We start from the raw sequence: 13,847 nt of genomic DNA, 5'->3' as shown, positions 1-13,847 counted from the left end.
TGAGGGTAATGGGGCAGGGGCTGGATATTATTATACACCGGGGGTAAGGGGGCAGGAGCTGGATATTATTATACACCGGGGGTAAGGGGGCAGGGCTGGAGATTATACACTGGAGGTAATGGGGCAGGGGCTGGATATTATACACTGGGGGTAATGGGGCAGGGGCTGGATATTATACACCGGGGGTAATGGGGCAGGGGCTGGGTATTATACACCGGAGGTAATGGGGCAGGGGCTGGGTATTATACACCGGGGGCAATGGGGCAGGGGCTGGATATTATACAGCGGGGGTAATGGGGAAGGGGCTGGATATTATACACTGGGGGTAATAGGGCAGGGGCTGGAGATTATACACTGGGGGTAATGGGGCAGGAGCTGGATATTATTATACACTGGAGGTAATGGGGCAGGGGCTAGATATTATACACTGGGGGTAATGGGGCAGGGGCTGGATATTATACACTGGGGGTAATGGGGCAGGGGCTGGATATTATACACCGGGGGGTAATGGGGCAGGGGCTGGAGATTATACACCGGGGGGTAATGGGGCAGGGGCTGGAGATTATACACTGGGGGTAATGGGGCAGGGGCTGGAGATTATACACTGGGGGTAATGGGGCAGGGGCTGGATATTATACACTGGGGGTAATGGGGCAGGGGCTGGATATTATACACTGGGGGTAATGGGGCAGGGGCTGGATATTATTATACACCGGGAGTAATGGGGCAGGGGCTGGATATTATACACCGGGGGCAATGGGGCAGGGGCTGGATATTATTATACACTGGGGGTAATGGGGCAGGGGCTGGATATTATACACTGGGGGTAATGGGGCAGGGGCTGGAGATTATACACCGGAGGTAATGGGGCAGGGGCTGGATATTATACACCGGGGGCAATGGGGCAGGGGCTGGATATTATTATACACTGGGGGTAATGGGGCAGGGGCTGGATATTATACACTGGGGGTAATGGGGCAGGGGCTGGATATTATATACTGGGGGTAATCGGGCAGGCGCTGGATATTATACACTGAGGGTAATGGGGCAGGGGCTGGATATTATACACTGGGGTAATGGGGCAGGGGCTGGATATTATACACTGGGGGTAATGGGGCAGGGGCTGGATATTATACACCGGAGGTAAGGGGGCAGGGCTGGAGATTATACACTGGAGGTAATGGGGCAGGGGCTGGATATTATTATACACCGGGGGAAAGGGGGCAGGGGCTGGATATTATACACTGGAGGTAATGGGGCAGGGGCTGGATATTATTATACACCGGGGGTAAGGGGGCAGGGCTGGAGATTATACACTGGAGGTAATGGGGCAGGGGCTGGATATTATATACTGGGGGTAATGGGGCAGGGGCTGGATATTATACACCGGGGGTAATGGGGCAGGGGCTGGGTATTATACACCGGAGGTAATGGGGCAGGGGCTGGATATTATACACCGGGGGCAATGGGGCAGGGGCTGGATATTATACACTGGGGGTAATGGGGCAGGGGCTGGATATTATACAGCGGGGGTAATGGGGAAGGCGCTGGATATTATACACTGGGGGTAATGGGGCAGGGGCTGGATATTATTATACACTGGAGGTAATGGGGCAGGGGCTGGATATTATACACCGGGGGTAATGGGGCAGGGGCTGGATATTATACACTGGGGGTAATGGGGCAGGGGCTGGATATTATACACTGGGGGTAATGGGGCAGGGGCTGGATATTATACACTGGGGTAATGGGGCAGGGGCTGGATATTATACACTGGGGGTAATGGGGCAGGGGCTGGATATTATACACCGGGGGTAATGGGGCAGGGGCTGGATATTATACACCGGAGGTAATGGGGCAGGGGCTGGATATTATACACCGGAGGTAATGGGGCAGGGGCTGGATATTATACACCGGAGGTAATGGGGCAGGGGCTGGATATTATACACCGGGGGGTAATGGGGCAGGGGCTGGATATTATACACCGGGGGGTAATGGGGCAGGGGCTGGATATTATACACCAGGGGCAATGGGGCAGGGGCTGGATATTATACACCGGGGGTAATGGGGCAGGGGCTGGATATTATACACTGGGGGTAATGGGGCAGGGGCTGGATATTATACAGCGGGGGTAATGGGGAAGGGGCTGGATATTATACACTGGGGGTAATGGGGCAGGAGCTGGATATTATTATACACTGGAGGTAATGGGGCAGGGGCTGGATATTATACACTGGGGGTAATGGGGCAGGGGCTGGATATTATACACCGGGGGTAATGGGGCAGGGGCTGGATATTATACACTGGGGGTAATGGGGCAGGGGCTGGATATTATACACTGGGGGTAATGGGGCAGGGGCTGGATATTATACACTGGGGGTAATGGGGCAGGGGCTGGATATTATACACCGGGGGCAATGGGGCAGGGGCTGGATATTATTATACACCGGAGGTAAGGGGGCAGGGGCTGGATATTATACACCGGAGGTAATGGGGCAGGGGCTGGATATTATACACCGGAGGTAATGGGGCAGGGGCTGGATATTATACACCGGGGGGTAATGGGGCAGGGGCTGGATATTATACACCAGGGGCAATGGGGCAGGGGCTGGATATTATTATACATTGAGGGTAATGGGGCAGGGGCTGGATATTATACACCGGGGGGTAATGGGGCAGGGGCTGGATATTATACACCGGGGGTAATGGGGCAGGGGCTGGATATTATACACTGGGGGTAATGGGGCAGGGGCTGGATATTATACACCGGGGGTAATGGGGCAGGGGCTGGATATTATATACCAGGGGCAATGGGGCAGGGGCTGGATATTATACCCTGGGGGTAATGGGGCAGGGGCTGGATATTATACACTTGGGGTAATGGGGCAGTGGCTGGATATTATACACCGGGGGTAATGGGGCAGGGGCTGGATATTATACACTGGGGGTAATGGGGCAGGGGCTGGATATTATACCCTGGGGGTAATGGGGCAGGGGCTGGATATTATACACTGAGGGTAATGGGGCAGGGGCTGGATATTATACACCGGGGGTAATGGGGCAGGGGCTGGATATTATATACCAGGGGCAATGGGGCAGGGGCTGGATATTATACCCTGGGGGTAATGGGGCAGGGGCTGGATATTATACACTTGGGGTAATGGGGCAGGGGCTGGATATTATACACTGGGGGTAATGGGGCAGGGGCTGGATATTATACACTGGGGGTAATGGGGCAGGGGCTGGATATTATACACCGGGGGCAATGGGGCAGGGGCTGGATATTATACACTGGGGGTAATGGGGCAGGGGCTGGATATTATACACCCGGGGGGTAATGGGGCAGGGGCTGGATATTATACACTGGGGGTAATGGGGCAGGGGCTGGATATTATACACCGGGGGTAATGGGGCAGTGGCTGGATATTATACACCAGGGGCAATGGGGCAGGGGCTGGATATTATACACCGGGGGTAATGGGGCAGGGGCTGGATATTATACACTGGGGGTAATGGGGCAGGGGCTGGATATTATATACTGGGGGTAATCGGGCAGGCGCTGGATATTATACACTGAGGGTAATGGGGCAGGGGCTGGATATTATACACCGGGGGTAATGGGGCAGGGGCTGGATATTATATATTAGGGGCAATGGGGCAGGGGCTGGATATTATACACTGGGGGTAATGGGGCAGGGGCTGGATATTATACACTGGGGGTAATGGGGCAGGGGCTGGATATTATACACTGGGGGTAATGGGGCAGGGGCTGGATATTATACACTGGGGGTAATGGGGCAGGGGCTGGATATTATACACTGGGGTAATGGGGCAGGGGCTGGATATTATACACTGGGGGTAATGGGGCAGGGGCTGGATATTATACACCGGAGGTAATGGGGCAGGGGCTGGATATTATACACTGGGGGTAATGGGGCAGGGGCTGGATATTATACACCGGAGGTAATGGGGCAGGGGCTGGATATTATACACCGGAGGTAATGGGGCAGGGGCTGGATATTATACACTGGGGGTAATGGGGCAGGGGCTGGATATTATTATACACCGGGGGGTAATGGGGCAGGGGCTGGATATTATACACCAGGGGCAATGGGGCAGGGGCTGGATATTATACACTGGGGGTAATGGGGCAGGGGCTGGAGATTATACACTGGGGGTAATGGGGCAGGGGCTGGATATTATACACCGGAGGTAATGGGGCAGGGGCTGGATATTATACACCGGGGGTAATGGGGCAGGGGCTGGATATTATACACTGGGGGTAATGGGGCAGGGGCTGGATATTATACACCGGGGGTAATGGGGCAGGGGCTGGGTATTATACACCGGAGGTAATGGGGCAGGGGCTGGGTATTATACACCGGGGGCAATGGGGCAGGGGCTGGATATTATACACTGGGGGTAATGGGGCAGGGGCTGGATATTATACAGCGGGGGTAATGGGGAAGGGGCTGGATATTATACACTGGGGGTAATAGGGCAGGGGCTGGAGATTATACACTGGGGGTAATGGGGCAGGAGCTGGATATTATTATACACTGGAGGTAATGGGGCAGGGGCTAGATATTATACACTGGGGGTATTGGGGCAGGGGCTGGATATTATACACTGGGGGTAATGGGGCAGGGGCTGGATATTATACACCGGGGGGTAATGGGGCAGGGGCTGGAGATTATACACTGGGGGTAATGGGGCAGGGGCTGGAGATTATACACCGGGGGGTAATGGGGCAGGGGCTGGAGATTATACACTGGGGGTAATGGGGCAGGGGCTGGAGATTATACACTGGGGGTAATGGGGCAGGGGCTGGATATTATACACTGGGGGTAATGGGGCAGGGGCTGGATATTATACACTGGGGGTAATGGGGCAGGGGCTGGATATTATTATACACCGGGAGTAATGGGGCAGGGGCTGGATATTATACACCGGGGGCAATGGGGCAGGGGCTGGATATTATTATACACTGGGGGTAATGGGGCAGGGGCTGGATATTATACACTGGGGGTAATGGGGCAGGGGCTGGAGATTATACACCGGAGGTAATGGGGCAGGGGCTGGATATTATACACCGGGGGCAATGGGGCAGGGGCTGGATATTATTATACACTGGGGGTAATGGGGCAGGGGCTGGATATTATACACTGGGGGTAATGGGGCAGGGGCTGGATATTATATACTGGGGGTAATCGGGCAGGCGCTGGATATTATACACTGAGGGTAATGGGGCAGGGGCTGGATATTATACACTGGGGGTAATGGGGCAGGGGCTGGATATTATACACTGGGGGTGATGGGGCAGGGGCTGGATATTATACACTGGGGTAATGGGGCAGGGGCTGGATATTATACACTGGGGGTAATGGGGCAGGGGCTGGATATTATTATACACCGGGGGAAAGGGGGCAGGAGCTGGATATTATTATACACCGGGGGTAAGGGGGCAGGGCTGGAGATTATACACTGGAGGTAATGGGGCAGGGGCTGGATATTATTATACACCGGGGGAAAGGGGGCAGGAGCTGGATATTATTATACACCGGGGGTAAGGGGGCAGGGCTGGAGATTATACACTGGAGGTAATGGGGCAGGGGCTGGATATTATTATACACCGGGGGAAAGGGGGCAGGAGCTGGATATTATTATACACCGGGGGTAAGGGGGCAGGGCTGGAGATTATACACTGGAGGTAATGGGGCAGGGGCTGGATATTATATACTGGGGGTAATGGGGCAGGGGCTGGATATTATACACCGGGGGTAATGGGGCAGGGGCTGGGTATTATACACCGGAGGTAATGGGGCAGGGGCTGGATATTATACACCGGGGGCAATGGGGCAGGGGCTGGATATTATACACTGGGGGTAATGGGGCAGGGGCTGGATATTATACAGCGGGGGTAATGGGGAAGGCGCTGGATATTATACACTGGGGGTAATGGGGCAGGAGCTGGATATTATTATACACTGGAGGTAATGGGGCAGGGGCTGGATATTATACACTGGGGGTAATGGGGCAGGGGCTGGATATTATACACCGGGGGTAATGGGGCAGGGGCTGGATATTATACACTGGGGGTAATGGGGCAGGGGCTGGATATTATACACTGGGGGTAATGGGGCAGGGGCTGGATATTATACACTGGGGTAATGGGGCAGGGGCTGGATATTATACACTGGGGGTAATGGGGCAGGGGCTGGATATTATACACCGGGGGTAATGGGGCAGGGGCTGGATATTATACACCGGAGGTAATGGGGCAGGGGCTGGATATTATACACCGGAGGTAATGGGGCAGGGGCTGGATATTATACACCGGGGGGTAATGGGGCAGGGGCTGGATATTATACACCGGGGGGTAATGGGGCAGGGGCTGGATATTATACACCAGGGGCAATGGGGCAGGGGCTGGATATTATACACCGGGGGTAATGGGGCAGGGGCTGGATATTATACACTGGGGGTAATGGGGCAGGGGCTGGATATTATACAGCGGGGGTAATGGGGAAGGGGCTGGATATTATACACTGGGGGTAATGGGGCAGGAGCTGGATATTATTATACACTGGAGGTAATGGGGCAGGGGCTGGATATTATACACTGGGGGTAATGGGGCAGGGGCTGGATATTATACACCGGGGGTAATGGGGCAGGGGCTGGATATTATACACTGGGGGTAATGGGGCAGGGGCTGGATATTATACACTGGGGGTAATGGGGCAGGGGCTGGATATTATACACTGGGGGTAATGGGGCAGGGGCTGGATATTATACACCGGGGGTAATGGGGCAGGGGCTGTATATTATACACCGGAGGTAATGGGGCAGGGGCTGGATATTATACACCGGAGGTAATGGGGCAGGGGCTGGATATTATACACCGGGGGGTAATGGGGCAGGGGCTGGATATTATACACCAGGGGCAATGGGGCAGGGGCTGGATATTATTATACATTGAGGGTAATGGGGCAGGGGCTGGATATTATACACCGGGGGGTAATGGGGCAGGGGCTGGATATTATACACCGGGGGTAATGGGGCAGGGGCTGGATATTATACACTGGGGGTAATAGGGCAGGGGCTGGATATTATACACTTGGGGTAATGGGGCAGGGGCTGGATATTATACACCGGGTGTAATGGGGCAGGGGCTGGATATTATACACTGGGGGTAATGGGGCAGGGGCTGGATATTATACCCTGGGGGTAATGGGGCAGGGGCTGGATATTATACACTGAGGGTAATGGGGCAGGGGCTGGATATTATACACCGGGGGTAATGGGGCAGGGGCTGGATATTATATACCAGGGGCAATGGGGCAGGGGCTGGATATTATACCCTGGGGGTAATGGGGCAGGGGCTGGATATTATACACTTGGGGTAATGGGGCAGGGGCTGGATATTATACACTGGGGGTAATGGGGCAGGGGCTGGATATTATACACTGGGGGTAATGGGGCAGGGGCTGGATATTATACACCGGGGGCAATGGGGCAGGGGCTGGATATTATACACTGGGGGTAATGGGGCAGGGGCTGGATATTATACACCCGGGGGGTAATGGGGCAGGGGCTGGATATTATACACTGGGGGTAATGGGGCAGGGGCTGGATATTATACACCGGGGGTAATGGGGCAGTGGCTGGATATTATACACCAGGGGCAATGGGGCAGGGGCTGGATATTATACACCGGGGGTAATGGGGCAGGGGCTGGATATTATACACTGGGGGTAATGGGGCAGGGGCTGGATATTATATACTGGGGGTAATCGGGCAGGCGCTGGATATTATACACTGAGGGTAATGGGGCAGGGGCTGGATATTATACACCGGGGGTAATGGGGCAGGGGCTGGATATTATATATTAGGGGCAATGGGGCAGGGGCTGGATATTATACACTGGGGGTAATGGGGCAGGGGCTGGATATTATACACTGGGGGTAATGGGGCAGGGGCTGGATATTATACACTGGGGGTAATGGGGCAGGGGCTGGATATTATACACTGGGGGTAATGGGGCAGGGGCTGGATATTATACACTGGGGTAATGGGGCAGGGGCTGGATATTATACACTGGGGGTAATGGGGCAGGGGCTGGATATTATACACCGGAGGTAATGGGGCAGGGGCTGGATATTATACACTGGGGGTAATGGGGCAGGGGCTGGATATTATACACCGGAGGTAATGGGGCAGGGGCTGGATATTATACACCGGAGGTAATGGGGCAGAGGCTGGATATTATACACTGGGGGTAATGGGGCAGGGGCTGGATATTATTATACACCGGGGGGTAATGGGGCAGGGGCTGGATATTATACACCAGGGGCAATGGGGCAGGGGCTGGATATTATACACTGGGGGTAATGGGGCAGGGGCTGGAGATTATACACTGGGGGTAATGGGGCAGGGGCTGGATATTATACACCGGAGGTAATGGGGCAGGGGCTGGATATTATACACCGGGGGTAATGGGGCAGGGGCTGGATATTATACACTGGGGGTAATGGGGCAGGGGCTGGATATTATACACTTGGGGTAATGGGGCAGGGGCTGGATATTATACACTTGGGGTAATGGGGCAGGGGCTGGAGATTATACACTGGGGGTAATGGGGCAGGGGCTGGATATTATACACCGGGGGTAATGGGGCAGGGGCTGGATATTATACACTGGGGGTAATGGGGCAGGGGTGGATATTATATACCAGGGGCAATGGGGCAGGGGCTGGATATTATACACTGGGGGTAATGGGGCAGGGGCTGGATATTATACACCGGGGGTAATGGGGCAGGGGCTGGAGATTATACACTGGGGGTAATGGGGCAGGGGCTGGATATTATACACTTGGGGTAATGGGGCAGGGGCTGGATATTATACACCGGGGGTAATGGGGCAGGGGCTGGAGATTATACACTGGGGGTAATGGGGCAGGGGCTGGATATTATACACTTGGGGTAATGGGGCAGGGGCTGGATATTATACACTGGGGGTTATGGGGCAGGGGCTGGATATTATACACCGGGGGTAATGGGGCAGGGGCTGGAGATTATACACTGGGGGTAATGGGGCAGGGGCTGGAGATTATACACTGGGGGTAATGGGGCAGGGGCTGGAGATTATACACTGGGGGTAATGGGGCAGGGGCTGGATATTATACACCGGGGGTAATGGGTCAGGGACTGGAGATTATACACTGGGGGTAATGGGGCAGGGGCTGGATATTATACACTGGGGGTAATGGGGCAGGGGCTGGAGATTATACACTGGGGGTAATGGGGCAGGGGCTGGATATTATACACCGGGGGTAATGGGGCAGGGGCTGGATATTATACACCGGGGGTAATGGGTCAGGGACTGGAGATTATACACTGGGGGTAATGGGGCAGGGGCTGGATATTATACACTGGGGGTAATGGGGCAGGGGCTGGAGATTATACACTGGGGGTAATGGGGCAGGGGCTGGATGGCCCGTTCGGCCATCGTATTTCATATCTAACCATATGAATGCCATAACAAATGTTTTACAATTTGTAATTTTTAGGTATTTTCTTTAAATGATCCCAAACTTGTCACTTTCCTGCCGTTCTGATTCCTATTCCGGCGTCTCCAGAGTAAGGACAGACCTGCAGCCTCCTCGCGTTTCTTCTTCTTTTCCCAGGTTTCAGTATCAGGTATACAGCGCCATCTATCAGCCGAGATCTGTAACTACAAGGAACAGAAAACCTGAGGATTCAGCCCCAACAATCCACAGAGACCAGATCTGTCCTCAGAAAGAGGTAGAGAGAAGACAGTAATGGCCGGAGCTCGTAGGGCTTATTCAGACGGCCAAATAAAGTACATTACACAGGCCATATACAGCACATTACACAGGCCATATACAGTGTTGGCCAAAAGTATTGGCCCCCCTGCAGTTCTGTCAGATAATCCTCATGTTCTTCCAGATAATGATTGCAGTCACAAATTCTTTGGTAATATTTTCATTTAATTTGTCTTCAATAGAAAACCACAAAAAGAATTGTCAAAAAGCCAAATTGGATATAATCCCACAGCAAACATAAACAAGGGGGTGGACAAAAGTATTGGCACTGTATGAAAAATCATGTGATGCTTCTCTAATTTGTGTAATTACCAGCACCTGTTACTTACCTGAGGCACCTAACAGGTGGTGGCAATAACTAAATCACACTTGCAGCCAGTTGAAATGGATTAAAGTTGACTTCACCTCTGTCCTGTGTCCTTGTGTGACCACATTGAGCATGGAGAGAAGAAAGAAGACCAAAGAACTCTCTGAGGACTTGAGAAGCAAAATTGTGAGGAATCCTGAGCAATCTCAAGGCTACAAGTCCATCTCCAAAGACCTGAATGTTCCTGTGTCTACCGTGCGCAGTGTCATCAAGAAGTGTAAAGCCCATGGCACTGTGGCTAACCTCCCTAGATGTGGACGGAGAAGAAACATTGACCAGAGATTTCACCGCAAGATTGTGCGGATGGCGGATAAAGAACCTCGACTAACATCCAAACAAGTCCAAGCTGCCCTGCAGTCCGAGGGTACAACAGTGTCACCCCGTACTATCCAGCGTCAGCGTCTGAATGAGAAGGGACTGTATGGTAGGAGACCCAGGAAGACCCCACTTCTTACCCACAGACAGAAGCCAGGCTGGAGTTTGCCAAAACTTACCTGAGAAAGCCAAAACCGTTCTGGAAGAATGTTCTCTGGTCAGAGGAGACAAAAGTAGGAGAAGGCCTCAACATAGAGATTACATGAAAAAAAGAGAGAAGAAGACGCCCCCTACAGTCAGACATGGCGGAGGTCCCTGATGGTTTGGGGTTGCTTTGCTGCCTCTGGCACTGGACTGCTTGACCGTGTGCATGGCATTATGAAGTCTGAAGACGGCCAACACATTGTGCAGCATCATGTAGGGCCCAGTGTGAGAAAGCTGGGTCTCCCTCAGAGGTCAGGGCTCTTCCAGCAGGACAAGGACCCAAAACACACTTCAGGTCAGCACTAGAAAATGGTGGTGAGAGAAAGCCCTGGAGACTTGTAAAGTGGCAGCAATGAGTCCAACCCTGAATCCCATAGAACACCTGTGGGGGGGGGGGGGGGGGGGAGAGATCTCTTGGTGGCAGTTTGGAGAAGGCCCCCTTCACATCTCAGGGGGGACCGCGAGCAGTTTGCCAAAGAAGAAGGGTCTAAGATTCCAGCAGAGCCTTGTAAGAAACTTATTGCTGGTTAGCGGAAGCGGTTGTGCGCAGTTATTGTGTCTAAAGGTTGTGCTACCAAGTATTAGGCTGAGGGCGCCAATACTTCTGTCCGCACCAGTTTTGGAGTTTTGTGTAAAATGATCAATGATGTGACTTTTTTTCATTCTCTTTTGTGTTTTTTCATTGCAAACAAAATAACTGAAGATATTACCAAAGAGTTTGTGCTTGTAATCATTATCTGGAGACACCGAGGATTATCTGACAGGACTGCAGGGGGCGATACTTATACTGTATATACCCTGTGTCACTTATATACTATATAAGAGTCTGTGCTGTGTAATCATTATCTGGGGGACACCGAGGATTATCTGACAGGACTGCAGGGGGCGATACTTATACTGTATATACCCTGTGTCACTTATATACTATATAAGAGTCTGTGCTGTGTAATCATTATCTGGGGGACACCGAGGATTATCTGACAGGACTGCAGGGGGCGATACTTATACTGTATATACCCTGTGTCACTTATATACTATATACAGAGTCTGTGCTGTGTAATCATTATCTGGGGGACAGCGAGGATTATCTGACAGGACTGCAGGGGGTGATACTTATACTGTATATACCCTGTGTCACTTATATACTATATAAGAGTCTGTGCTGTGTAATCATTATCTGGGGGACACCGAGGATTATCTGACAGGACTGCAGGGGGCGATACTTATACTGTATATACCCTGTGTCACTTATATACTATATAAGAGTCTGTGCTGTGTAATCATTATCTGGGGACAGCGAGGATTATCTGACAGGACTGCAGGGGGCGATACTTATACTGTATATACCCTGTGTCACTTATATACTATATAAGAGTCTGTGCTGTGTAATCATTATCTGGGGGACACCGAGGATTATCTGACAGGACTGCAGGGGGCGATACTTATACTGTATATACCCTGTGTCACTTATATACTATATAAGAGTTTGTGCTGTGTAATCATTATCTGGGGGACACCGAGGATTATCTGACAGGACTGCAGGGGGCGATACTTATACTGTATATACCCTGTGTCACTTATATACTATTTAAGAGTCTGTGCTGTGTAATCACTATCTGGGGGACAGCGAGGATTATCTGACAGGACTGCAGGGGGCGATACTTATACTGTATATACCCTGTGTCACTTATATAGTATTTAAGAGTCTGTGCTGTGTAATCATTATCTGGAGACACCGAGGATTATCTGACAGGACTGCAGGGGGCGATACTTATACTGTATATACCCTGTGTCACTTATATACTATATAAGAGTTTGTGCTGTGTAATCATTATCTGGGGACAGCGAGGATTATCTGACAGGACTGCAGGGGGCGATACTTATACTGTATATACCCTGTGTCACTTATATACTATATAAGAGTCTGTGCTGTGTAATCATTATCTGGGGGACAGCGAGGATTATCTGACAGGACTGCAGGGGGCGATACTTATACTGTATATACCCTGTGTCACTTATATACTATATAAGAGTCTGTGCTGTGTAATCATTATCTGGGGGACAGCAAGGATTATCTGACAGGACTGCAGGGGGCGATACTTATACTGTATATACCCTGTGTCACTTATATACTATATAAGAGTCTGTGCTGTGTAATCATTATCTGGGGACAGCGAGGATTATCTGACAGGACTGCAGGGGGCGATACTTATACTGTATATACCCTGTGTCACTTATATACTATATACAGAGTCTGTGCTGTGTAATCATTATCTGGGGGACAGCAAGGATTATCTGACAGGACTGCAGGGGGCGATACTTATACTGTATATACCCTGTGTCACTTATATACTATATAAGAGTCTGTGCTGTGTAATCATTATCTGGGGGACAGCGAGGATTATCTGACAGGACTGCAGGGGGCGATACTTATACTGTATATACCCTGTGTCACTTATATACTATATAAGAGTCTGTGCTGTGTAATCATTATCTGGGGGACAGCAAGGATTATCTGACAGGACTGCAGGGGGCGATACTTATACTGTATATACCCTGTGTCACTTATATACTATATAAGAGTCTGTGCTGTGTAATCATTATCTGGGGGACAGCGAGGATTATCTGACAGGACTGCAGGGGGCGATACTTATACTGTATATACCCTGTGTCACTTATATACTATATACAGAGTCTGTGCTGTGTAATCATTATCTGGGGGACAGCGAGGATTATCTGACAGGACTGCAGGGGGCGATACTTATACTGTATATACCCTGTGTCACTTATATACTATATAAGAGTCTGTGCTGTGTAATCATTATCTGGGGGACAGCGAGGATTATCTGACAGGACTGCAGGGGGCGATACTTATACTGTATATACCCTGTGTCACTTATATACTATATAAGAGTCTGTGCTGTGTAATCATTATCTGGGGGACAGCAAGGATTATCTGACAGGACTGCAGGGGGCGATACTTATACTGTATATACCCTGTGTCACTTATATACTATATACAGAGTCTGTGCTGTGTAATCATTATCTGGGGACAGCGAGGATTATCTGACAGGACTGCAGGGGGCGATACTTATACTGTATATACCCTGTGTCACT

Source organism: Leptodactylus fuscus, chromosome 1, assembly GCF_031893055.1.
Source record: "Leptodactylus fuscus isolate aLepFus1 chromosome 1, aLepFus1.hap2, whole genome shotgun sequence".
In the NCBI taxonomy this organism is placed as follows: domain Eukaryota; kingdom Metazoa; phylum Chordata; class Amphibia; order Anura; family Leptodactylidae; genus Leptodactylus; species Leptodactylus fuscus.
This window is presented reverse-complemented; position numbering follows the sequence as displayed.